The sequence below is a fragment of the Octopus bimaculoides genome, chromosome 4, assembly GCF_046866305.1.
Source record: "Octopus bimaculoides isolate indiv1 chromosome 4, ASM4686630v1, whole genome shotgun sequence".
NCBI lineage: Eukaryota > Metazoa > Mollusca > Cephalopoda > Octopoda > Octopodidae > Octopus > Octopus bimaculoides.
This window is the reverse complement of record NC_142931.1, coordinates 21,163,062-21,168,639: the sequence shown is the minus strand read 5'-3', so window position 1 is coordinate 21,168,639 and position 5,578 is coordinate 21,163,062.

The following is a 5,578-nucleotide window of genomic DNA, read 5'->3' as shown; positions in this document are numbered from 1 at the left end:
TATATATCATATACATATATATGTATATATGTATATGCCTATACATATATATACATATACATATATGCATATCCATACATATACATATATATGCATATATATTTATACGTATATATATATATATATATATATGCATATATATATGCATATATATATATATATGTATATATGTAAATATATATATATGCAATTATATATGTATATGCATATATATGTATATGCATATATATGTATATGGGAGAATTTACGAAAAAAACAACAGACGAGGACAGGTGGTGTAAACAACAAAGGATGTATTAGTTTAACGCTCGGGAATAGAGAAAGTCTTTAACGTTTCGAGCTACGCTCTTCAACAGAAAGAATAAGGAGAAAAACAAGGAGAAAAACACGGGGGGAAAAAATATATGTATATATATATATATATATATATATATATATATATATATATATATATATATATATATATATATATATATATATATATATATATATATATATATATATATATATAAATGCATATATATATATATATGCATGTATATACATCTTTCTTTCCTGCACAGATGTTCTAAGGACTGGACGTCTCCCATCTCCCTCTCTTCCATCTTTTTTCTTTTCAAAGAAAATATTTCTCTCACCGTTCACTATTTTCCCCTCGTTCAGGTCTAACGATCCTCCATGTTTGTTTTCGTTCGGTTTCCCTGTATGTCTCCACTGTCCTGTTCCTAACTTTCACCCTCCATAAAATCCAAAATTTTATTTTGGTATTTGTGGGAGCGGCTGTCTTCGAAGACTCATATTGTCGTTGATTGCTCGAGATGGGGAGTGAATAGACGGCCGACAACTGATGAAGGGTCGTTCTTTGTATTGCTTGTCCTTTTTTTTCTCTCGTTGTTTGCGTATTTGGCTCATTTGTTTTCGTATTTCATGTTGTTTGCTGTTGGTGACGTCCTGTGCCCATTATATATATATATGTATATATATATATATATATATATATATATAATATAGATATGCAGGGCAGGGAATCGTCAATTAGTAATAAAATTAATAATTAACAATTTTGCCGGGTAGCTCAGTATGAAAAAACCTTTTTCGGTAAAAAACATTTATAATCATAAATATATAGGGATTGACAGTAACCTGCTTCTCCAACATACTGAGAATTCAGAAACAGCAGTCAAAGAACTACTGATTTCAAAACTACAAACTATTACTCTAGATTGCCTGCCCTGCATATCTATATTTTAATAATAACTCTAAGGTGGATGGTTAAACCGCAGGAATTCGTACGAGTCTCTTTCCTATGCGGGACTATTTCTGATACACACTGAATTGAAATTCATTAGGGCGAGGGATTTTGAACTTACTGGTCGATAAATTTCTTAACGTCTTCCTCACGTGGTATTGATGTTCACATGGTCAAAATTAACGTGAGTTATTTAGACATTAACAAATTTATTAGAATATTTAGCTGAAGATCAGAATAGAGTATTATCTACTCTTAACTGTGAAACGGTCGTACTAAATTAACTAAAGGCAAGTGTTTTTTTACTCTTCTCTACTGTTTTTTGTTCTGTGTGTATCAAAAATATCGCTATCAATCTAGAGTAATAATTTGTAGTTTTGAAATCAGTAGTTCTTTGACTGCTGTTTCTGAATTCTCAGTATGTTGGAGAAGCAGGTTACTGTCAATCCCTATATATTTATGATTATATATATATATATATATATATATATATATATGCATATATATATATATGCATATATATATATGCGTATATATAAAACAATTTGTATAAAATATTTGAATTGAATTTATAATTGTTCAATTTATTGTTTTGTTTTTCCATTTCTGATTTATACACACACACACACACACACACACACACACACACACACACACACACACACACATCCAGATGTTTTGTATTCCCGTTTTTTATGCGGCACAATTTTTATTATTTCGATGGACACACCCTTTTGACCAATAAAATAGATAATTATTATTGTTGTTGTTGTTGTTGTTAAACTTCTACTACTGTATTCTTTCAGTTTACCACAGATTTATTATCTCCGTAAGTTTCACTAATTTTTTTTTTAATCAATTTTGAGGAATTAACTTGCAATATATATTAGGGTGCAGTCTTACCTTTTATATTGGTCCCACAGTGAAAATGACTCTACGTCAAAACATTCACGATGATTTGAAAAACAAAAGCCATAATTTCAATTTGATAATGAAAAATGTAGCTTCCAACGGTGGCACCAGAATTATCTCAGTGGTAGATGAGACAGAGGTCACAGGTAGCTTAAAAGTGATATAGTGAGTGGTAACGACTCCACAAGAGTTTACAAAAACAACAACAAACAGCATCATGTTGCTGCCATGGTAACCAAAAGCATTGACATCACTGTCAAAGCAGTTTTGACATCACTATCAAAACAGTTAGTTACTACAATGAGGGAGCACCTACGGGGAGTGGGGTACTTGAAAAGAAATAACAGCACATTCTCCTTCAATTTATACTTTACTGTCTTGAAAATGCGAAACAGTAGATGTTCATTCTCTCAATGGCAGAACAGAAGCTGCTAGAAAATGCAAGAGTGAGATCCCTCATCCAGGGATGGTGACATTTCCAGCCGAGGATGTAAAGAGCACAAAAAAATAATAATAAGGACGATTTTCTATAGGTGCATCAATCATAGACATCAGAAGTTGCAGTGTCTTACTCCAACGCAAATCAAAAGATGCCTGCAAGAAATATGATATGTAACAAAAGGTAGACAACTCAGGACAGTGTTGACCATCTGCCACAGTGAGCAGAAAATTTGAACAGTGGTCACAGTCACATGTACGTCTCAGGAATTCGTTATGATTCCACTTTGTATGGGGTGACACGTAACTAAACTCAAAGACATTAGCGTGTCACTCAACAGGAACAAAAGCAATATGATATCACTAGGAGAGGGTCACGATGAAATCATTCCTAACAAAACTGAAAGGAACATTACCAGAGTTTCAAGTATTGGCCGCAGATCTTTCTCGTATCGTCAGCTATTCAAACTAGTGACCGTTTGCGTATCGACAGAAACTGGACGGCCGGATTTCTTTATACGTTTTCGAACATTCCTAGGAACATTCAATTCATTAATGTTTGAAATAGAATCGACTCATGTAGAAACTGTGTGGACAAACAATAATTCATCCAAGTTGTACTTAGAGTCCAAGTGCGTACCTTCCTGACATTCACGAATATTTGTTTCGGTGCGTATGAATAGCTGTGAGTGCTTGTCGAGAGCAAGAAAACTAAATGCATTTTTCAGTGAAGCAGATAGATTATCTCAGAGCTTTTTTACACAATAAAGAAGATAGCGTCTAAGCGTCTCTTTCTGCTGCTGCTCCCACACTCTAATTGCTGCAATCACATCAGCAGCGGCAGTTACAGTGGCAGCTACAGAAACCAAAGACAACAACTTTCACTCAAATAGTGCTTTTGAAAAAATGTCCCTACCATAAATGAAAGCGGAAAGAAAAGCCAGAAAACATGGTCATAACCGCAACATTTTCCGTCTCGGATGAAGAAGGTGCCACGGACAAATAGTCAAAACGGGGTAGCTGAGAAAGGTGAATAGTGGGACAGGAGAAACCAGAGGTTTGATACTAAGTTTTGGTAGCTCCAAGACCAACAAAATCCAAAGTGGCACAAACAGACCACTACCGCCACCTACTAACAACAACAATAACAACGATAACGACGGGCAATCTCAACAACAACAGAGTAATCCACAGCAACAGGAACAACTGCAGCAGCAGTAACAGATAACGAAGGCGCGCTTTGATGGGTTTTCAAATTGGCATCTGAAGAAAGTCAATTTGGATAGTGCCGGATTCTATCGCTGGACTGAGTGCCAGGTTAAGTGCTCAGAGCCTGGTTCGGACCAGATATCAAACTAGAGAAAACTGAAAAGATGTCGAGTGTGGGATGGCTAGTCTCGTTAAGAAAAGGACAGATATGTCCCTGAAAGTTCGGACAGAAGTTGTTAACGCCTATATCGTCACGTCGTAACTTGTTCCAAGAAACACACAACTAGAATGAAATGTGCGCTTCTTCGTTTCTTGTGGAAGTAACATGATCCACCAGTCAGGAGGTCAGTCTGATACTAAAAGATTTCGGAATGCTGTGGTTGATGATACACACATTCATCAACCACAGCATATCAAAGCTTTAGTATTGAGGCTGATGCACCTGCTAATTTCGTACACCATCACTACTACTACTACTACTACGACGACGACGATGACAGAGAACATGTGTGGTCGCCGTTCGTAAGACACGTTCTTTAGGTGCTTGTCTCCATGATCGAGCGGCGGCATGGGTGAAATGCAAACCAAAGTTGGACGTTTGGTGTCTGGAATATTTGACAAGCGTTCACTGTATTCTGTCATTGCAAAAATTGTCCACACTCTTCTCCATACGCTTTCAACAAAACTTCTAAACTATCATACATCATGTTCCCGGTCTCACCACCAAGGTCATCATATGCATAAGCTCCTCAGATCGTAAGAGAGCCTCTTCACAGTCGCTCGACCTTCAGAAATGAGAGCTGAATCTACCTCAAATACATACAAAATTAGGGAACACATTGAATTATATGAGGTTTTATATAGTCTGAAAGAAAGAGGAAGGGTGGTTACGGCAAGAAAGTCTATAATCGAAGGTCTACCTAATCTGACATAGAGTTATAAACAATTTCTATCGTTTCAACACATCAAGGTGGCAGGTTTTCAAAGGCTTCAACCATCTTTGAAAGGAATTTAACCCTGTCTAAAGGAGAGAAAAAAAGTGTTCCATCACCAAGGAAGATAATTCTTTGATCTTACCAGCTTCACCCAATTACTTTCATACTATCTCAAATGTAATGAAAACAGTTGTGAACAATACTTTCTTCAATATCTAGGATCTCTATCTCTCTCTCTCTCTCTATCTCTCTCTCTCTCTCTCTCTCTCTCTCTCTCTCTCTCTTTTTCTCTCACTCTCACTCTCTCTATCTATCTCCCTTTCTCTCACACAAACGCAAACATACACACACAAACACACACACATCTACACACACAATCATTCATTCATTCACCACTCAGTCGCTCACTCTACTTCCCTGCCTCCTCAGTGAACTCTAGCATGGTTTCCCTGGAGGCTGAGATACCGAAGACTTACTCATATATTACTCAGCAGTGATCTTTCGCTCTTGAGAAATTCCATGGGCGCAATGCTGTTGACGTCAGTAACGCCTTTAAACCATATCTGGTATATGGTCCTTCCTACGGTCTGCATTGTCCCTATAGACTGCATTAGTTTCTGATTTCTTACACTGGAAGCTTTCTTGCAGACCGCTCTATTATGATCTCTCCAACCCACGTTCTGTCACGTCTGGTGTACTACAGGGCTTCCTCAATGATATCTCCCCGTAGTCTTCTTTCTGTACATTATTGATCAAACTACCGTCACAGCCAACAATACAAACTTCTAAGTACATGGTATTCTCACTTCAGTCTTCCTTAATTTTTCATCAATCC